At 39.6% G+C, this 23,476-nt stretch overlaps 2 pseudogenes; one reads left to right on the top strand and one right to left on the bottom strand.

Annotated features, from left to right (window-relative positions):
- LOC124961182 (YTH domain-containing family protein 1-like) overlaps nucleotides 1-15,491 on the top strand; it is a 30,599-nt pseudogene extending 15,108 nt beyond the window's left edge.
- The window catches only part of LOC124962348 (soluble calcium-activated nucleotidase 1-like), a 914,602-nt pseudogene that overhangs the window by 131,765 nt on the left and 759,361 nt on the right, over nucleotides 1-23,476 (bottom strand).

Below are 23,476 nucleotides of genomic sequence, written 5' to 3'. Positions count from 1 at the left end.
TGCAGAGCATGCTACAGCTCCTGTCTTAGGTCGGTACGCGGTTACCTCCTTCCTTACCCGTCATTGACTACCGATCCAGCATGCTCAGCCAGACTTGAGGAGAGCTGCCAGCCTCTAAGGCCATCATGGCTTGATGGAAAATGATGCGATCTCTGGCATGAACTTGGCGTATACGCATGATAAAGCGTGTGAGGAAGATAATTGCAATGATCATAAACACACACAATGCTCCCATTCCTGCCCATTGCTTTACAAAACTGAAGGAAGAAGATAACCAATTTTGCATTTCAGATATAGGGGCTACATTAACTCTAGTAGAATTAAGGCTAACAATTTGTGATCTAAGAATGGCAGTAAGATTATCAAATTTATAAGACCAATTGGCACGTAGCTGAGTAGATATGATTTTAGACAAATTTGCTGCATAACTAAGATTATGATAAGCTACAGGTGTAACGCACAGTCCCGGCAGATGATAAATACACCCCACGCTTAACAGTTCTTGTAAAAGGTCCATTTGTTCTTGAAGTAAGTCCACACGCTGGTTCACCAAAAGTAGTCCTGCTTTTAGGTGTTGATCCACTGTTTGTTGAGTAGACAGAGCAGTAGCTGTCTGCTGGACCACTTCATTAAGCTTAGTTGCTGACTGTACTGATGTCGTCAAGGCTACAGCTGCTGCGGCGGCTGCTGCTGCTGATGCAACTATGGTGGTAATGACTGCTACGGTGATTCCAAAGTCCCTCTTATTTCTGGAAAGCAATACTGGCAATTCATCATCTGTAACAGAGACTGGGACTGGTAGGAAGGTAGGAACACACATTAAGTCTGCCAGCAGGAACCTAGAAGCATTTTAACATTGAGAGATAGCACAAATCTGAAGTACAATTGAGAGAAGCAGTTGTTTTGTTACATAGTTAAACTGTTCCTCCTAAGAGACTAAAAAGAGGTTGTAAGTTAGTTTATTCCGTGGAAACACACAAACTGAGCCGCAGCTCCAGTAAAGCACCGGGTTACCCTTATTACCCAGAGTTAAAAAACCCCAAACAGACAAAGAGAAAGTTTATCTTTAGGGGACCTGAAGGTCTCCTCTATTCCCCCTTTTTGTTTATCATGGATAGAATCTTATACCCATTTGTCTATCCTGCCTCGGTTATCAGTTTGCTTAATCATTTGGTACTGTTGAGTAAGGACCATAGTTTGGATTGTTTAAAGGGAATAATACAGACTTCTCCCGGCAGGGAGAAAGCTGATATTTTGAAAGTCCCGAGAAGTGAGCGCACCCTACATCCCCTATAGGCAGGTAAATTTGGTAATCAATGGGCTCCGGAGATCCTTGACATTTGCAAAGGCAGATGGCTTCATGGCTTCATTTCCTCGAATTGACCCGATTCCCTATTTCTACACTAACTACCTGTCCTTAATTCTGGCTTCATTCTCCGCTTTAGCTATAGGAACTCCCAACTGCTTCAAGGAAAAGGGGGCGTCGGTCGTTCTGGCTGCTTCGAAGCTGAAAGGGGGCAGTGAGGGGCAAGCAGTTTGGAGTTCCCTTTTTAAAAATTGGGTCAATCGAGGGGTCCGAGGTAGAAGTCTGGTTGGGGAGGAGCAGGTTGTAAAGTCATCTGGGGGTGGGTGCTTCTATGATAGAAGAACAAAAAGACATGAGTACTGAAATGAAATTAGTACAAAGTAAATGTTGCAGCATCTGGAACATGCCACTGAGTATCATGAAAATGACAGAAGTCAATCTTTCACCAGGAGGTGGAAGAACTGAGAAATTGTTCCCATAACTAGACCTAGCAAAGGATGGAAAGGACAAGGCCTTTATTTGGGAACTTTAACATAGTCCAGGTTATCAGGAATGTAAACACAACATTTAACTCTTAATGTCATAGATATCCCAAAAAATATAGTTAAGCTACTTAAGTCATCTGATTGTGTAAAATATCCCTTTATTGGTATAACCTGTGTTTAGTAGAGAGCTCTAAATTTCTGTTACTTAGGGCTAGGTAATCATACGAGCAAACATAGATTAAGTCTATCTGTGTAGCTTAGGAAGATCTGCAGGCCTTAAACTGACTAAAAACTTCTGACTCTGGCAGTTTCTCTTGATAGTTATCAGGCACATTTGCTGAAGAATCTTTCTTTCATTTGTAGCTTCCAGTCTTTATTCTAGTGGACTAACATAAGTGTACATCTTAAGTTACATTTAATTATTATTTCTCTTATATGCCCAAGAATGGCTATATTTTGGTTTTTACTGTTTTCCAGGATCCTCTAGTCTCAACAATCTCCTTGTTCAGGAGGTTGTGTGACCCAGAGTTGCAGCACTCCTTAGAGAAGTCCTCTTATTCCCTGGGTTCAGGCTGACTGAGGGCAAAAGATCCAAATACTGGCCTATCTTGCCTTCTGTATTTAATTCCAACCTCTAAGTTTGATCTTAATCATCCAGCAAGCCAGTTTTACCAGTCATAGAGTGAGAGTACTGGGCTTTAACTTTAATGTTCATAACTTTACAGTTATTTACCCTTTTATCTAACTGGAGTCTGTATTAGTTCTGGAAGTTACCACTATCTGTTCTATAGGTGATGGCTTATTATCATAAGTTACCTAGGTTGCGTGTTTTTGAAGCAGCTACTTTTGTAAAACATTAACAGGTAACAGTTTTACAAAATGAAATTAGCAAGAGTAAAAATATATTCTGCTTGTATAATAGCTATCTTGAATTTTGACTGAGAACCACATTATATTTCCTATTTGAGATCATAGTAATTTTACAACAAAAAACAATCTTTTGATTATAACTTTAAATAAGCTGAAGTCTGACTTATTTTGGAGTCACTCTAACATGCAGTAAGGTGGGAGGCAGAGCCTTATCTCAGGTAAGGCGTGACTCTTTATAGATCTTAAGTGTTCTAATTCTGATGTTGATCTTTGCTTCTTCCTTAAATATCATTAAGTAGTTTACATATACTGTTTCCTGAGTCTATACAAACTTTATAATTAACACAATTTAACATTGTATCTAAAACATGAATCAAAGAAAGGCTGAGAGAGCTTTTAACTTTCCTTTTGTGTGTCAAAGTGGCAAAATATTTTCATGTTTCACAAAATTAACCTTTAAACAAGTCAGGCTCTAATGTTTAGAAATACATTTACATTTGAAATTTTTTTATCTCAATGTAAAATATAACCAATTTTACATATATCCTATTGATAACAGGTCCTCTAATAGAACACTAAATGATAGAAATTAATCCCCAATGAAATTTACTCTTTATAAGCTTAAAATTACCATTACAGACAAGTTTATCTGGAGAATAGCAGCTTGATAAATTTCCTGCTTTAAAACTTGTATACCTGAAAAATATGAACACATTTAATATACAACTAGAAACCATTTCACAATTACCTTGACACCTTTTTTCTTACCAAATTTAGTTTTTAAAGAAAAATTTAGACTCTGTAACACAGTACAATACTTTAACAGTTGTTTAACCATAATTGTATACACCCCAATTTTTAAGACTAATTGTTCTAAAGAATAAAACTTAAGAGACACAAAGTTAAGAGTAAATTAGTGTTTCTAAGAAATCCTTGTCATTTTACCATGTCATTTTACCATATAGATTAAACTTTGGCTTATATTAGAACATTAGTATTTCACCTTAGGAAAAACCTTAAATAGCTTTAGCTGTTTTACATACATACAACCAACTTAGTTAAGTATGTTACCCCATGTAATTTAAGAAGTTAAAAGTACTTGATGTTATTTAACAATTAGCATTTTAACTTTGTAAATTAACCAGACGTCTCTACAAACACATTTGAGTAATCCCATACATGTTAACTCCAATTTATTTATTTTATAAAAACCAAGATATCAGACAAGTGTCCTGAACAGGATCCGTTGCCTCTTTCCTGCTGAAGAAAAGTCCTAGAAGCAATTGATATTAGACATTGTTTAACATTAACATTTCATTAGTTTGACCACCTGGAGACTTGCAAGTTATTTTCAAAGATATTTTACTTTTATTAGTTTACCCAATTTAAATTGAACCTTTTTAAATCATGTGAATAAAAGTATTTGGATCCATTTTTAAATTTTAATTTTAAGAGCGCTCAGTTTTGACAAAACATGACATTAGACAGCACGACATACAGATAACATAAAATCAAAGGCCTTGTAACTTTATAGGTAAATGTTCATTGCAATGAAACAGATGTTTAAAAACTTCAGTTGAATAAAAAATAGAACTGATCAAAAAGAAAAAAATCATTAACCTAGGTATGTAGGATCAAAATTATGAGCTCAAAAATACAGCATTAAAGAAAAACAAAACAAACAAAGAATCCTAGAAAATAAGTTAGTTAAGTTTAAAACGGACACCCTTTTTTTTTTTTTTTTTTTTTTTCAGGTTACCCCTCCTCCTTCCCCCTGAGACTGCTGTAATTTATATTCCATTGTAGGCTTTGACAAGGCCAGGCAGGGGGGAGGGAGGATCACCCAGGACTTTTTAACCCTTTTTTTACCTGGTTGAGAAATCAGATTAGGTTTGAATGCAGAAAATCATGAAACAATTATCTCCCAATACTTGTGGGGACTATGGCTACTATATTATGTTCCCACTCTTTTTGAAGACTGAGAACATGATCGTTCCTCTTTAATTTCTTCTAAGATCTGACTTCCTTCTTCTAAAGGCCCCTTTAAATCCCTAAAAGGGTTTTTTGATTTACCTTGCTGCATCAAACAAGATTTAACAAGTGACCATATTGCCAGAGTTCCCACTGGCAAAGGCTCACGTCTCTCCGCGTCACGCAGATCCTCTCCTAGCTGTTCCCACTGAGGAAGATTTAATAATCCCTCGTCTAAAAACCACGGAGAGACTTTCTCTACAGTATCTAGGAACTTGAAGGCCGTGTTTGCCTTCAATGGTGTTCCGTGATTTTTTAAAAGTTCTCTAAGAGGCCGCTGCATTCTAATCTTAGACAGATCCGTTCCCATGACTACGAGGTAGTTTACTAGTTTAAACACACAAACAAAAGACAGGCGCGCGCACACACACACGCTCACTCACACACGCACACAGTTTGGTACCACTTGACTCGTCCCTCCCACGGGGAACCTTTTGTGATGAATCGTCCCTCCTCTGGGGAACCTCTTATGATGAATCGTCCCTCCTCTGGGGAACCTCTTGTGATGAATTGTCCCTCCTCTGGGGAACCTCTTATGATGAATTGTCCCTCCTCTGGGGAACCTCTTATGATGAATTGTCCCTCCTCTGGGGAACCTCTTATGATGAATTGTCGCTGCTCTGCGAACCTCGAGACGTCTCACCTTTTGAACTCTCAGACTAATTTTTCTTGATTTGAAAACTTATGTGAACTTACCCTTATATTTTTTCTCGTTCCCGGGTGTTTCGGCACCATCTATCGCGTCTCCTGCCCGCAGAGAAACACGAAACCGGATCGGGGCAAGTTCTTTATTTTCTGCAGTCTGCTTCTTCTGGCTGGCCAGCAGCCGCGGGCCGCTCTTGCAAGCGCCTTACATTACATACAACAACCAATCAGCTTATAGATCACGAGGGGAAAGCATGGACAGTAATGGAGCATAATAGTGTGGATATAGCAATCATGCAGTGTCCACGAGGACCCATGACCAATCACATTAACTTCCTCAAATAACGCCACTTGTTGGCAGAGAGTATTAGTCTGCTGGAGGTACCTGGTTTTGTTCTCAGCACTTCCTTGGCACCTTGCCAGGTGCCATCTTGGCCACGCCGAAGGGCTGGGGGCCTGCAGTACCCCGACAGGTGTCCATTCTGGCAATGGTGGGACAGATGTAAATATGCCAGTTTCAAAATCAACCTCATCAGCTGCCATTGCCAACAAGCCTGCAAAACCACAGCCTAAAATGAAAACCAAGAGTGGGCCTGTACACAGGGGTGCACTGCCTCCTCCACCTATAAAGCATAACATGGACATCAGCACCTGGGATAACAAGGGGCCTGTGCCAAAGGCCCCAGCCCCCCAGCAGGCACTGGTCCCCCAGTCTGCTCCACAGCCCCTACAGGTGGCCTGGTCTCTCCCAACTCAGCCTCCCCCATAGCCCCACCACAGTATCAGAGTCCTCAGCAACCACTCCAAACCCGCTGGGTTGCCCCTCCTAACAGAAATACTGCATTTGGGCAGAGTGGAGGGGCTGGCAGTGATAGTAACTCTCCTGGAAATACCCAGTCTAATTCTGCCCACAGTGTGTACTCCCACCCTGTCCTTGAGAAACTGAAAGCCGCCCATAGCTACAACCCTAAAGAGTTTGATTGGAACCTTAAAAGCAGATGGGTGTTCATCATAAAGAGTTATTCTGAAGACGACATCCACCGCTCCATTAAGTACTCAATCTGGTGCAGCACAGAACACGGCAACAAGGGCCTGGACAGCACCTTCCGTGCTCTGAGTAGCCAGGGGCCTGTTTACTGCTCTTCAGTGTCAAGGGGAGGGGGCATTTCTGTGGGGTGGCTGAGATGAAGTCCCCTGTGGACTATGGCACCAGTGCTGGGGTCTGATATCAGGACAAATGGAAGGGCAAATTTGATGTAAAGTGGAGTTTTGTCAAGAATGTGCCCAATAACCAACTCTGGCACATCAGAGAACAAGGACAACAAACCAGTCACAAACTCCAGAGACACACGGGAGGTGACCCTAGAAAAAACCAAACAAGTGCTGACAGCTATCGCTTCCTATAAGCACACCACCTCTATCTTCAATGACTTTGCTCACTATGAGAAGTGGCAGAAACAGAAGGTGGTGGTACAACAAGGAACAACAGAATCAAAACAATAAGGACAAACCAGTTTTTTATGTGTTTAGCATTTACTTTGAAAGAAGAGTTTAAAACTGTATGCTTGGTGTTGTCTTTGGCATCAGCTCCAGTGTGTTGTCCTGTGTGGGTTGAGTTGTGGAAGTTTTACCTTCTTCGTAGTTCATTTTTGCCAGATGGTCTGCATTCATTTGTAATTTTTTCTATGTATTATAATATTGTAGAACTCACTAATAAGGAAATATTTTTTGTCAGCTTAAAAAGAAAAAAGAAGTCTTATCTATGCTCATAGGGAAGCCATCTACTGTATCCCAACTCTACACAGGAATCTATGTTAATAGAACATTGGCAACTGAGTGCTACATGCTGTTTCTGCCACTTCTCAAAGTGAGCAAAGTCACTGAAGATAGAGGTGGTGTGCTTGTGCACATCTCTCACCTGTGGAACATCCTGCTAACTACACCAATTGTCAAGCAGAGGGTGAGGCTTAGGCCCTACAAGCAAGGTTCAGGAATCCTGGTAGGTGGTAGAAGATGCAAGATGCAGTTGGGATGGTAGACATCAAAGGTCACCACAGCCTTCAGCAACCAGTTTTAGATTTGGCCCCCAATCATTTCCATTTAGCCAGAGTCAGTTCCATTAGGCACCCCCTCCAAAAGTCATTTTTATAGACCCTTTTTATATGCAGGCCAAACAAAGAAGGCACACTGACAAATGGTTACATAAGAGGGGGCATGCTCACAGCAAATGTTTATGAGTGTTTCTGATACTGACTACACAATGACCATAACATAGCTGAATTATGGCCTTGGCAACACACTAAAAACATAACAGTCTGCTGGAAACATCAACTAGGGAGCCTAACTAGCCATTTTGGGCCTGCTTCCAAAGGTCTCATAAATTTCCCAGACTGGCCTTGAACTTGTGATCCTCCTGAGTAACTGGGATTACAAGTCTCCACCACTGGCCCCTAGTTATATTCCCAATCTTGAGGGAAGTGTCTCCTCATTTTTAGATCCAAGAAGAGTTGCTGGCTTTTTAATCTCTTTAGATTTTTATATTTTGCAGTGATGGAACCATGACTTCTAAGTTCCTTATGCAGAACCAGGAAACCTGGACAGTCTTTAAAAATTACTTCTCAATTTCTTTGTGAATAATCAAGGAGATTTTTCACCATAGAATTATGAATATGTCATTAGTAGACATCCAAGTATTTATTTATTTATGAATTCAGAAACTCATATCTTGGTTTTTGCAGGCTATTTTCTTCTACTTTTAGTAAATATTAGGGTTTCCTCAGATTCTGTACTCATTCTCTTTCCTCAGTATTTTAAGTTCCCTTCAAGTCATTTCATTTGGTTCAGGCATCTTTGAAATTCTGCTACTTTTCAGATCTTTTCAGCTTATATAACTTTCTTGAACTCTGTAATAAATCCAATTTATATTTGAGCATCCCACATATGGAACCTCAGATAATCCAAATATGATGCATTCAAGTCTGTGTTCATCATATTCTTCCATTTCCCAAGTTTCTCTTTATGTTACCTGTATCTAACTATTCATGTGTGCAGAGACTGAGAGACAAAGTGACTTTGGCCTAGGAGGAGGTTAGAAAGAAGGCCAGAAAGGAGACTGAAGAGAGCCTAGGCAGAATTGGGAGGACAATGTCAGACCCCAGGGCCTAGAGACCACATTAGTCATCCACTGCTACACGACAGTGTCCCCCTAACTTAGTTCTAATAGCCACAGACAGTGATGATGTCACAGTTTCTGAGCACTTGGTTCCAGACCAACTCAGATGGTGCCTTTGCCTACAATTCTTTCAGAAGGCCTACACTGAGGGAGAGCTAAGAGGATTTACCTGTTTATCCCTGAGTTTTTGGCATGACCCAGTTTGGGTAAGCTGTAGTGCTTTTTAATTTGTCGTATAGGACACTGCTGAATCTTTGACCTTGAGGTCTGACACTGGGTGATTCATAATATCTCAGCTTGATTCCCTACAAAAAGAAGGGGAGAGGGAGAGAGAGAGAGAGAGAGAAGGAAGAGAGGGGAAAGCACAAAAGAGGGACTTCAGATTTACATAACTCAATTTTGGAGATGATGTCCATGACTTTTGCCAATTTCTGTTTCTTGGAACTCAGATGCTGGGTTTGATCCACCTAGAAGAGAGGGTACTAGAGGTCTTAGGCACCAGGAAGTACCTGGGATTTCTGTGGGGTCACCACATCATACAATGAGAAGAGGCACATAATCCAATTTTACATCTCATGGAAAGCCATTGGAAGCTCTTTTTTTCCACAGGAAATGATTTCAGGGTCTGCCACTTCAACTTTCTCATGGTGCAGAGTGAGAAATCCAACAAAGAAAGAAGGGACTTTCCCTAGTTCTCCCTGTGGCACTCAGGTCTGGGTTGAATTATATGTCATTCTTTTTCTCTCCACTTCTTGGTATTGTTCCATCTCTAAGTTTGTGCATTAGCAACATGTGATTCCAACCTTAAGGCATAGCCAATAACATAAATACACCAGATGACAACCTGGTAAGTAAATGCTATAATGATTCCCAGGGAACATGTTGGGAGAATGGGAAGGCCCTAAAAGGCACATTAAGTTGTCCAGGGTCACACATCTGAAAGAATGAAGGAGCAGGTATGAACCCAACTCTGTGTCCCCAAGTCTGGGGATATAGAGTGATGGTTCACCCAGTCTTGCCTGGGGATGGTGGGTTAGGGTGTGCTTTTGTAATTGTGTCCAGCTGTGCACATGTCATGAGGAGAGGGATACAGTTAGCATCCCAGGAGGGCTTTGAGGAGGGCTTGTTTGAGAAAGAGACTCAGGTAAGGAAATCCAGGAAATGACCTCATTTCCCTGATAATAAACCAAACACAACTTGGAACCCTGGTAGCCAAGTACACACATTCAATATCCAGTCCCAACCAGATCCCTTTTAAAGAGAACCAAGAGAGAATGTGATATTCTTATGCAGTCTACCAACATACCAGCTCAGGTGTCAGAAAAAGTTGAAGTGGGGATCTTATCCAAGTCTGGAGATACTGGGTCAGTCCTTGACCTTGATACTTCTGGTGGTTTTCCTCAAGAAGGTCAGAGGTGACACAGGGCATCCAAGGGAAGGTCAGCATGGGATATACCACCTCTCTGATCCCCACATGGATAGTCCCAGATCCTCTCCAGGGGCATGGTGTTTATGTATGTGTGTTTGCATGTGCACATGGGTGCATACAAACATGAGATCATACAGGTGTGAGGAGACCACACCTGCTTCCCAGCTCATCAGAATTATTTCTGTTTTCTTACCTCCTACAGCCAGATGCATAGAGAACAACACTGGCCAAATTCTGAATGGAGGGTCACAGTAAGCAACCTTGGCTGCAGCATCCCACGGAAGTTCATGTGTGGATGTGATCACAGATGTGGTGGAAGTTAAAGAGGGGGAGATGATCTCAGAGATCATCCAGTGGAGGTGGGTGCAGGGTGGGAAATCTGACACCAGGAGACAATGCCTTGAAGGGAATGGTATTCAGTCATCTTCTGCTGACCATAAGGGGATTTGAACACAGCACATGTATATCCCTGACACTTAGCAGCTGGCAGAATCAGCCAAGGGTACACTGAGCATGTCACCAATGTCCTTGGTGCTGATAGGGTGGCTGCCCCTGAGCTCTTCATAAGATAGGGAGTGGGGGGTGTCATTTGTCCTGGTTATATGCTAGAACCTAGCAGTCACCTGGGAGCATCAATTTTGCAGTCACACCTCTGCATGAGTGGTGCTTTGGGTAACTGTGGACACACATGGTGGGCACCTTCACCAGCAAGGTGAGGAATCTTAGGGTAGATCTTGGGACCATGAAGGTCCTTGATATATTGACAGTGCTCCTTGATTAAAGTCCTTGCAACTTCTTGTTCCCATATCACTAAAAGCACTTCTGCTACCAGTGGCTCACAGAGGTCAGAATGGCCTGTCTTCTGGTGGTGTTTGTTACGGTTTAAATGTGAGGTGTCTCCAAAAAGCTAGCATGTGAGACAATAAAAGAAGGCTCAGAGGTGAAATGATTGTGTTATGAGAGCCTTAACCCACCATAGGGATTAAAGGAGTTGTAACTGAAGGCAGGTAGGATGTGGCTGGAAGAGGTGGGTCATTGAAGGCATGCGTTTGGGGTATATATTTTGTATCTGGAAAGTGGTCTTTCTCTCTCTCTTTCTCTCTGAATTATGATCATCATGTGAACTGCTTCCCTCCACATACACTTTGGTCATGATGTTCTATCTCACCTGGAGCTCCAAGGAATGGAACTGACTGTCTGTGGATTAAGACATCTGAAACCATGACCTCTTTTAGTCTAAGCAGTAAAAAAATCTGTCTAAAACAGTATTATTCCCTGCAGCAGGAGAAGTTCAGGTAAAACTGGAGTCTGGAATGAGCTGGGATGGTGGGTGGCAAAAATTGCCAAGGCAGCCTGGTGAACTTTGATTTTAAGTGCTTAGCCACCAGTCAGATGGAACCTGGGAAAGGTGGACCTGTGACTCTTCCATTCTTGAAATCAGTGAGATGATGCTTTTGGTAATATCAGGTTACCCTGCTTCATGCTTGGGGGATTAAGCTAGCCCCTGATTGTCATATGGGTAAGGGTCACTTCTAGTGCATAGTAGGATTCATGACACAGAACATATTGGCTTATGAAACTTCATTCCTGAGGAGAGTAATAGAGGGATGATCAACTGTGCTCATGAGTGATCTACAGACCAATGAGAGACATCCAGAGACAGCAGATTAATGGCTGTCAGGGTAGGGTGTGGGGAGTTTGGAGTGATTGCCTAAAGGACATAGGGCATCTGTTTGTGGTGATTAAATGTTCTGCAACTAGATAATGGTTATGATTTCATAGCACCAGGCATGGACTTCATGCCCCCAATTAAAGTTAGTAAATTCTTAACTTTTAAAATTTAATACTTAAAGTACACAACAGAAAAATGATTAAAAATAAAAAGATAATGTCTCAGGGAGAACAAAGAAATATTTTGACAATGGAGCAGGTACTGATTGGAACTCAGGAATTGGCATCAAGTTATCTGTCACAGCAGGCTACACCTCCCCAGACTGGCACAGACTCTTCTGTGCAGTTGGTCAGAGCTGGCTCAAGTTCAAGAGCAGCCGAAATGCCTGGTACTAGACTTTATAGGTGGAGTCCTTTCTAGCAGGGATGCCCAAGAACAGACAAAATTGCACCTTCATGGGGGATAAAAAAATCCAGTGCCAGAACTAGCTCTTCCCTGTGGTTACTGCAGAGTGAGATCTAGGTTCTGATTTGCAACTAGAAATGATTGTGAATTAGCCCTATGGCCACTGATAGTTGGTACCACATTAAATGCTTCTCTAGCTGAATCTAGTTCTTGAGATTTTTCCAAAGCTGATGCTGGAAATAGAGTTGATAGTAATATAGTTGATACCCTTGAATAGTACAATTAAAAATGATTGCAAGGTTAAATTTTGGTTTATGTAAAATTTTAAGCATAAAATATGATAATCTACAAAGAATATGGAAGAGGAAATATTAAAATAAATAGCTGCCAGCCAAGAATACACATAAGACCATGGCACTTGATTTGGCCCTGATTATAACTCAGGAGTGGGAGTTGAAGTTAGCTCTAGGCTGGTACTATGGTGGATGCTAGAGCCACTGGGTGTTCTGGGTGTGAAATTAGAACAGAAGATATTATATGGGAAAGTGCTGGGATTGCTCTATTTCAGACAAGTTCTGGAGCAGTACTACAGCTATCTTCTCTGGAAATGATACACACTTTCCTTTGGTACCAGAAAGGGTACAAGACCTAGTGATGGAGGTGGCCTCAATTCTGGCACTGGAGATACCTCTATTTATGTAACGGGTTCTAGTGCTCACTCAAGAACTAGTACCAATTTTTTTTCTACAGGAGGCTCCAGTTTAAAGCCTCACTATGGCTTGTAGGTGTGGTGCTGTCCCACCTGTTAGGCTGTGAACTTCGAGGCAAGGAACATATCGGAGGCTCACCATTTTTTCCCCAACATACAACATTTAACAGTAGACAGGTGCTTGATGTGTGAATGAATGAAAGTATCAATGGATGAACTCAAGATGTCTTTGTGTCTGAGACTTCTTATGTGTAAAATAACAGCACTTTCCATGTAGGGTTTTTGGGAGGGTCAGACAGTAAACAGAGTCTTCTCTGTGCCATAATCAGTTCTAGAGGCTTGGGAATATATCACTGCATGGGAATAGTCCCTGCCCCTTCAAGAATATGACTCAAGCAGGTGTTAAATAACATGAAGCAGATCACAGGCACATATTCTGAGCTCAGCTGGGAGTAGGTGTCTGAATGGACAGGTAAGAGACAAATTCAAATCCATCAATATAGGACAAGTCTAGGTGGGGCTTGTGGAGAATGTGATCTGAGATTCATGCTCTCAATGGCAATGCTACTCATGATCTTCCTTGGTTTTTTCATTATTGGTCCTCAGTTTCCTCATTTGTAAAATGTGTATGTAAGGAAATTCTTCCTTCATTTCTTTAATGAAGTTGGTTTTGATATCATATACAAAGAATTCTCTGTGGTTTTTCCTGGGGTTTTTCCATGGTAGGGATTCTGGGTCCAAATCTACATGGATATGAAGACCCAGAAACTGAGGGTGTGCTGCTCATGTGACTTCTTGTAGTGCTAGCAAATGAGTTCTGTTTGTCTGAGACTCAGACCAGTACAGCCAAACAATTGAGGCCAAGCAGAGATCTTTCCACATGGGCACATAAAGGCCTTCCTCTTTTCACTCTTTTTAAAATTTATCCCTCAACTGCATTGTATTTCATCATGTGAATGGTCATATTTCATTTAACAGACACCTACGTGAGGAATTTCATAAATAACCCTGACTAAATGTCAAATGTAGAGGTACTCCTATAGGCTGAATTCATTCACCTGGTGTTGCTGAATCAAAGGGTAAATGCAATTGTAATATTGACAGATGTAAATATTGAAGGTGGTTCCATTGTGGGGGCAACTTTTATTCTGTCAGAAATGAATATTCTTGCCCTGGAGTTAATAAATCAGGAGTAGAATGCTTTCTTAGCATAGGTGAGGCCCTGGGTTCATTCACCCATATGGCAAAATATCAATTTATCTATCCTAGCATTTATCTGTTTATTTTATTTTTCCATTTCAACTTTTCTTGTACCAATTATTCATGATTCAACAATTTGTCAGGTCCCTGTTACATATCACACTGTATTCTAGAATAGTCTGTTGTGAATAAGGAAAATCCCTGATCCAAAAGAATTTACATTCTAATGGTAGTAGACCAACAGTTAAAATATATATATATATATATTTATATATATAATATATGTAAATAATATATAATATATATTTATATATAATATATATAAATAATATATTTATATATAATATATATAAATAATATATAATATATATTTTATATATAATATATAATAATAAATATAAACATATATGATACATATATTATATATTAATAAATATATCTGTCTTTATGCTCTTGTTTTATTTGCATGTATAAGCTCTTTAATTTGATGGCATCCCACTTATTGATTTTTAATTTTATTTGTTGTACTTTAGGAGTCTTTTTAAGGAAGTTGGTTCCTGGGCCAACATACTAAAGTGTTGGGTATACATTTTCTTCTAGTAGTTGCAGTGTGTCTGGTTTAATTCCTATGTCTTTGATTCATTTTGAGTTGACTTTGGTGCAGGGTGAGAGAAGGGTTAAATTTATCCTTCCACATATGTATTTCCAGTTTTCCCACCACCATTTGTTAAAGCTCTCTTTTCTCCAAAGTGTGTTTTTGGCACCTTTGTCTAGTATCAGATAACTGTACTTATGTGGATTTTTCTCTGTGCCTTTATTCTATCCTATTGGTTTTGATGCCTGTTTTGGTGCCAGTACCATCGTGTTTTTATTATTATAACTTTGTATTTAATTTCAGATCTGATATTGTGAAGTCTCTTGTTTCACTCTTATCTCTAAGGATTGTTTAGAATATTCTAGGTCTCTTATTTTTCCAAATGAATTTCATGACTGCTTTTTCTACTTCAGTAAGGAATGTCATTGTAATTTTGATGGGGATTGTGTTGAATCTGCATAATACTTTCTGTAGTATGGCCATTTTGACTATGTTAATTCTGCCTATCCAAGATGAGAGGCCTTTCCATCTTCTAAGGTTTTCTTCAATTTCTTTAGTGTTCTATAGTTTTCACTACAGAAAGCAATATGGATATTCCTCAAAAAATAGGAATAGAACCACCATAGGACCCAGCCATATCCTCAGAATATATTCAAAAGATTTAAAGGCAGCATACTACAGTGATGCCGTCATATCAACATTTATAGCAGGACACTTCACAATAACAAGATATAGAACCAACCTAAATGCCATTCAGCAGATGAATGGTTAAAGAAAATGTAGTGTATATATACACAATGGGTGTTACTCAGTCATAAAAAGAATGAACTTACGGTATTTATAGCATTTGCAGTAAATGGATGGAACTGGAGACTATCATGCTAAGTGAAATAAGCCAGTCCTAAAAGTCAAAGGTCAAATGTTTTCTCTGATATCCAGAAGGTAATACAAAAAGAAAGAGAAGGGGGAGGGGAGAAAAAGTAAGAGAGGGGGAAGGGGAGAAAAAGTGGGAGAGGGAATTTCATCAAAATAGAGGAAACATCAGTAGAGTAGATGAAGGGAATTTAGGAGGAGGAAGAAGTGATTGGAAAAGGGAAGAACTGTGGAATGAATCTGACTGACCTTTCATATGTGCATGCATGGATGTGGCATGGTGGGTCTCAGCACTGGGTTAACCACAGGAGACTAATTAAAAAACAAACAAAGTAAACTGAAAATGGATTAAAAAGGGATCAATGGAGTTGGGAGAGGAAGGGAAAGGGAAGTGTGGGTGTTCTTAATTGGAGTAGGTTGCACTTTTGTGATTATGTCAGGGTATATCCTGGTGTTGTATGTAACTAAAAATAATAAAACAAAATAAAAAACAAAAGAGTTAATTTAATCCTATGCCAATTATATCTCAAAAATCTGTTATTTAAAAAATATATATATCTGGTAGTTATATGTGCTGTGAAAAATGATAATGCAGGGAAACATGGCAAAAAAGTTGAAGTTTTTAAGTAACCTTTGTTTATCTCCCTGGTTTAATTTTACTATGTATTGTTTTATTCTCCCCCTTTCCATTGTTTCCTCAGGAGTGGAATAAAAGAATAAGATTTATTCAAGTGAGAAGAAAAGAGACAGAGCTCCCATAAGGTGAGAGGTGACCTAATAAGGGTTGCCCTAGAAATAAATTTTTAAAGCTGTTTGTTGTAATTTCCCTAACAGTTAGTGATTTTGTAGTGATGTTACTTTTCATAAAGTATTCATATTATTGCTTTTTAGCCCCTATGCCCCTAAGGATTTGAGTTAATAAAGTAAAAGTGAGAATTTAATTAATATAAATGTTAATAGAGTATATTAGGTTTAGATATTTAATAAATGCTTATTGAATTAAATATTAAGCATATGTAGGAAAACAAAAATATTTTCATGTTGTTAAAAATAACTATGAGAAGTTATTGTTCTTTTCTTCCTTTTATCGTTCTTTATTTTTTGCCAATGTATAATATATTTTGTGTGAGAGTCAGGGGATACCTCAAGTTAAATTCCATATAGGCTACGTGGTGTTTTACAACAAAAAGATAAAGAAATGCAGAAGAGTTTTATGTATTTCTTATTTTTGGTATGTTTGTGTGGTACTGGGGATTGAACCCATAGCCTCTCTACCACTGAGACACACCTCCATCCCTTTTTATTTTATTTTGAGACAGGGTGTCTCTAAGTTGCAGAGGCTAGCCTCTGACTTGCGATACTCCTGCCTCAGACTCCCAAGTAGCTGAGATTACACGTGTGCTCCTTTCTTCATTTTGTTTTATTATGATGCAGTTCATTAAAGTTGTGATTACAATTTAATATACAGAAAGTAAATATTTGACTCAACTCAAATATTTGTGTTAAAGATAAAAAGAGATTCTGTGTGAATAACTAATTAGTTAACATTGAAATGTGTTTTTTATTTTTAAATCAGGATGCTTAATCTGTATTTCACAATTCTAGGATTAAAATGTTCATTTTTAATGTTGCATTTAAAACCATGATATTACATTTTTACTAATTGGTGCAGATGTAGCCTCTGATACTTTTAGCATCTTTTGTGTTTAACACTGCATTGACAGGCCTTAAAACCTCTCTGGAAGATAATCACGTGACTACACGATGTGATTTTCTCTTATTTCAAGTACATAGTAGATTTTCACAGGACATGTGTTCATCTTCAACTACGTGACACAACATCAGGGTGGAACAAACTACTTAGCTTTCCAAGCATGACTAATTTTGAAAACCTACAGAACAGGAGAAGCAGGTGCTGGCAGTCATATCTGTTGGATCAACGGGGTGACAGCAGGTAGTCAGGAATAGGCAGGTTTTGGGGATATAAATTTGCACAGAGAAAAATAATACTTTCTTCTTTGAATTATTAAAATAAATAGTCATGTGGATTTGTTTCTACATGCCACAACTCTGTTCCTCATCCCCCCTATTTTTTTGAGGGGGGGATGTTGGCATTTTTCAGGCTTTTCTTTTTTTTGTCTTTCTTTTATAAAGTGGAGATTGACGTCAAGGGTACTGTTTCTTTTTTTTTTTTTTTCCCTGAGACAGAGTCTAACTAAGTTGCTGTGTCTGACCTTGAAAGTGAGATCATCCTACTTTCGTCTCCTGAGTAACTGGGATTATAGTCATACAACACCATGCCTAGCATTTTTATTTACTTAACATCAGTCTTTTACTTTTCATGTGAAATTTCTTCTGTATATATTCCCCCTGAATTGTTTTCTCATTTGCAGCACTAACATAGTCAAAAGACTTTTCTATGGTGAAAATTAATAAAAAAAAATCATTTTGGTATCTCAGAAATCCATCCATTCTAGAACTTGATTCATAGGCTCAGGATTTTAATTCATACATTTCACATCTGGGTTATGTCTCTAGGGTTCCATACCTATTTTGTCAAGGAATTTCAATTTGCTATTTTGGGAATTTGTCCACTCGTTTGTCTGGATTTTCATAACTAGTATTACCACTATCAACATGATATGGCTCCTTCCCTAAAAGACAAGAGTGGTTTAACACAAAATATAACCCCTATGACTTTTAGGGGAATACTTTTTAGGTAAATGCATGGGGTAAGTATATTCTATCATGAAAACTGCATTAATGAAATTTATTTAGATAGTTCAGTTGCAAATTTCCTTTATCTATAATCTCTCTTTACATGGAATACCTTAGACTATATTTCCCATAATGTAAACTTCCCTTAAAATACATTTTATTTTTAAATCTAGTAAACCTCTTCTGTTAATTCTGTGTGTTTAATAATATCCACAGGGTTGGAGTCTCACCTTTGGTGTCAGTCAATGATGACTGTATTGCAGTGGTGTAAAGTACCCTCTTGCTGTTCAGTTGTTACAGGCTCAAGATAGACATTATGAAATGCTTCAACCTCTCCAAGTTGTCCATAAATATTATTTATTAAATAACTAACTTTGGAGACTATGGAACATGCCTGTACTAAGAATTACTTCACCTTATGTTTGTCTTTCAGTTCACTTAAAATAAGTTATGCCATCCAACACATAAAAAGTACCTAGTCTAAAACTCCTGAACTTTCAAAACAAAGTCAGAAATGAAGGAGGAAATAAAACTTTGAATAAGAAGTGGGGTTGCTCATACATGAGGTTTCTTAGTTTATTTTGCTGACACTCCAATTCCACATAGAGTCAAGTATGAAGGGAGGCATGGGGGTGCTGGAGATTAAAGTCAAGTCACATTGCTGGCTTGCTCAAAGCCCAGAGGTGGACATGGATATGGCAGGCCCCTCTTACCCAGGCATGCTCATAGTGGAGAAAGAATATGCTGGTGTGTATACTTGCTTGACCAGCCATCTCATCTCCAACCCTGTCCTGTTTCAGTCAACTCCTCTTTCTTGCCCCATGCCATGACTGACACTATCTGTCATGGAGGCAGACATCTTGGATTTGAAACAGATGTGTGTCATCAGGCGCTTGCTTGACCTCTCTGTTTCATGATCCTCCTCTGTAAAGGGGGACAATAAATTCAAAAGAACTAAAATCAGCATACTATAGTGATACAGCCACATCAACCTTTTTAGCAGCACAATTCACAATAGTCAAGTTATGGATCCAGCCCAGATGCCTGCCAACAGATGAATGGATTATACACAATGGAGTTTTACTCAGCAATTAAGAGGAATGAAAAAAAAAGGAAGAAGAATGAAGCCATGGCATTTACCAGTAAATTGATAGAACTGGGAATATCATGCTGAGTGCTATAAACTAGACTCAGAAAGTCAAGGGTTGAATGTTTTCTCTGACTTGCAAAAGCTAGACCAAATAAGAGGGGAAAATACAAAGGGAGATTCCATGAAAATAGAAAAGAGATAAATAGAGTTGAGGAAGGAGATTTCAGGGGAGGGAGGAGGGTTGGGAAATGGGAGAATTGGTAGAATACATTTGACCAAATTATCCTATGTGCATATACGAATATAACACAGTGAATTTCACCTTTATGTATACCTACAAAGCACTAATTTAAAAACTTATTATACTTCACAAAAGTTCTAAAATGTAAAGAGTTTATTTGGATTGTAGTAGCCTATTAGTTGTTCATATATTCAAATAAAATGGTCTACAAACTATTTTTTCAAACAAAAATAAATAAAAACCTATAAATAAATTTTAAAAAACCTCATAGTGAGCAAGTTCACTAACTCCTAGAAAGTTAAGGAGTAAGTGTGAATTGTCTAATAAAAATAAAGTAAGTTTGAAGTGTCTAATAACTGACAGGGAATTACTGTTCTTATGCATGGAACTCAAAACTCTTCATAAAAACACAACCTCACATCTGGCAGATGCAGAAAAGCACAAATACTACTACTGAAATCCACAGACTCACACAGTCACAGGGCTGGGAAATGGGGTGATATAGGCTCATCCTACAGGAGAACACTCATTAATCCAGATGGATCCCATCCTTTCTCCACCCCAGCTGGGGTCCTGAACTGAAGTTTGTGCCCAGTGATATGGGTGCCTGTCTGGCACCCTCAGGGTCTCCCTCCTGTGCTTCTCACTTGGGGAGAGGGCCATGGCTTCACCCCATTACCCCCACACTCCAGCACAGTCCTTTAGTACCCCCAGCTGGAGACTGCACCCGTCTGATGCACCTGGCCTTTTGAAATGACCAAGTGGTGGTGGCTACAGGAGTCTCCCAAGTCCCAAGTCAGGAGAGCACCTACTGGTAGACTCCAGTGTGCAGCTGGGTAGCATGGAAGGTTGGTAGCTTGGTTGTCCTGGTGTGGACAGGGTATAGGGTCGGAGACTCTGTGGCTTCTCATTTCACAATGTAATCTGACTGGCAGGCCATTGAACTGCCAGATTGCTTCGGGGCAAATACCAAGTAAACTCCAGGCCAAGTGGGACCCCAGGGACTGGGATCTGCAGCACTGGGTGAATAGGCCACAGAGGGATAGCAGCTCTGACAACACCATGGCTCTGGCTAGGTGACCCAGTCAGTCAGCCAGAGCAGCTCAGCAGGCTGTGGAAGATGCAGGTGCTGGAGCCCAGATACAGTAGCAGGCAGGGTGAGCATGAGACCAGGAGGATTTAGGGCTCAAGGCAAGATACATAGCTCCAGTCCTAGCCAGAATCAGTTGTGCTGGTGGTGAAGGACTCTCAGGCTGCAAAGACCTGGCCTTCACCCTGGCTATCTTCCATCCATCTCTGGAAGCACTGCTGCTTCTGTGGATGCAACTAACTGGTGCCATTGCCCAAAGCAGCAGCCCAGCCCAGTCCCTAGCTGTCCACCTAGGAAACAGGGTATGGGATACTGTTGGTTCTGCCAGTCGATCTTTACATATCTACCTTAGCATGCACAAAGCCATGCTTGCACTGAGAACTTCTGACCTTCTGGCACTTCTGAGACTCCACTGTAATGCCTGGAATTTCCACATACTGCTGCAGAAAGGTGAGCCATGCATCAAGGTGGAGTGTAGCACCAGTCACATGCTGCTCTAGTACAAAAACTGTGGGGTAAGCAAGGACTGATTGATCCACCACTGCCATCACAGCCAGTGGTTTATGCCTAATGAGTTTCAGTTCATCAGCAGTTGTGAGATGACAAGGAGTGGAAGCTCACCATTGATGACAGAGGTGAGGTGAGGCCATGAGGCTGCCAGTGGAAGTTCAAGCAGTGTCATTTGCTCTCCTTCATTCCACAGAGCTCAGGTTTAGGAGACCTTCACTTTGCCACAGAGAAAACTTGGTCCTGAGTCAGAGGTGGTACTGCACCTTCAGGGCTGATGCACAGACACCATGTTGCCTGCCTGCATGTGTTCTCCTTTGTGGACACAGCAGATCCCCCTCACATTCTCCCAGATTGGTCACAGGGTCCTGGGTTCCTGTGCTATGAATGTATGGTTGACTCCCTCCACTTGGAAGGTTTTTGTTTTGTTTTGTTTAGTTTTGCTAGGCCCCTGGTTTTGAGGTTTACAGGAACTCAGGAGAGAGGGTGACTTGGAGGGATACCACTCTTCTTCAGACTTGAAGCTAAACTTTTCTCAAAGTTGAAGGGCTTTTGTGCCACCAGATTGCAAACGTGGGCTAAAGGAGGCTGTGCCAGTAGGAATGGCAGCTGACCAGAGGTACCTAGAGCCAAAGCTTTGGTGGTGGTAGTAGGTAGAAGTTAGTAATGAGAAGTGGAATGTAAACCAATAAAATGTCAAGGTCACAGGTTTTCTTTAAGTTACTTTTAAAGTTTTCTTTAAATAACTTTTAAGGCAAATGAGGAATCAGAAAATTTTTAGGAAATCAACAGGTGTGCATAAACAGGTGAGAATAAACAGATGGGAACAAAGGTAACCAAATAGAAATATGTCAAGAAAATATCAATGATCTCTGCAAAATGGGACTAGCTCTTAATAGGGTCAATTGATATCAGTGTAAAGCTAGGAATCATAGTCATATATTTCTCAATATAATTCAGAAGAGAAATTTCTTTGGTAGTGCAGGTGCACTATAGTAAATTTTGTCTGACTTGTGGCCCCCAATAACCATACTAACATGGGACTGACTACAGATGAAGCCCCCCCTGAATAGGATGGCCCCAATCCCAGTTTCTAAGAGGACTTACTTGAGTCAAAGTCTCCACTACCTGAAGTGAAGGAAGAGTTTATTACCTGATTGGCAAAAAGTGCTGAAGTGGACCCCAGCCAGTTCTCAAGGCAAACAGTAAACAGTAATATATTTGGAAACAGCACTGTTTCCTTTTGCTCTCTGCTTGGAGATGACCTACTCTCTTGAGAGTGCTCTTTGCTTTCAGTTTTCTTTGTTTTTGCTTTGCTTTCACTTATACTACCTTTTTAAAAATTGTTCCTTTTATTTTTATTTATTTTTTAAAATTTTCTAATAAGACTAAATTTATTCAATAACCTATTAAAAGTTTTGATTAGAAGTATCCAACAGTATAAAAAGTACAAAACAGATCTGTAGATTTCTATTATATTAATACAAAGTGCATGACTATATACAGTACATCCTATAGGCAAAGAAAGGTGGAAGGGGAAAAAGAAGACTGTGGTTGAGGTCTAGTAATAAATAAATAAATACAGAAGTATAGATGATCCATATTATAGTATATTCTACCATCAATACTGCAGCCAAAATGTACAAAAAAATATTCAAAATAACTCAGGAGCATGATAATGGCTGGACTCTTGTAATACACCTCAAAGGTTATGGGAGAGCTGACCCAACTCACTGTGTAGTCTGTGCATAAGGTGGCTTGTAGCATGTAGGTATTTTCTCGAAAGGAAGAAATATAGGATAAGTTTAGACTAAGAACTATAAAACTACAGGGTACCAATAAAAAGTGGCTCACTGCTAATTGTGACGTTATCCAATTTTTAAAATTCAGTTTTAAAAATAAGCACTGAGTCATGGTATTATAAGGCAGGCAAATATTCCACCCTTGTGTATGAAAAGTTTGAACTGGTGCTATTTTTCTTTCTGAACTTTTAGGAAAGACGCAATAAGAGTACTTTGGTTTGGGTTCAAGTGAGAGGCTTTTAATAAGTATTTTAGAATTGAAAAGTTCCACATTCAGCAAATCTCAATGTTCAGAAAGCCTGACTAAAAGAAGCCAAACCAACACTAACCCCCTTAGCATGAACACACTTGTTTTCTTAGTAAATTTTACTTTAAACAGTGACCAAAAAAACCCTAAAACCCCTACATGTTAAAACAAGTCAAACACCTACTCTATGCAGATAAAACCTTCACAAAGGTTAACTGAAGTAATCCAGAGTTAAAACTGAATTGTGCAGATTTCAATGAAGTCACCAGTCATGTAACACAAATAAAGTCAATTATTTACACACTCACAAGCTCTCCAAGCAGTGTGCCCAAGAAGCATTAAACTGTTTTGCCATCCTGAAGACTTGCATACAGTTTAACATTTTTAAG

This window comes from Sciurus carolinensis, chromosome 12 (genome assembly GCF_902686445.1).
Source record: "Sciurus carolinensis chromosome 12, mSciCar1.2, whole genome shotgun sequence".
Classification (NCBI taxonomy): Eukaryota; Metazoa; Chordata; class Mammalia; order Rodentia; family Sciuridae; genus Sciurus; species Sciurus carolinensis.
Note: the sequence above shows the minus strand (reverse complement) of the source record. Positions and strands in the feature narration are given on the sequence as shown.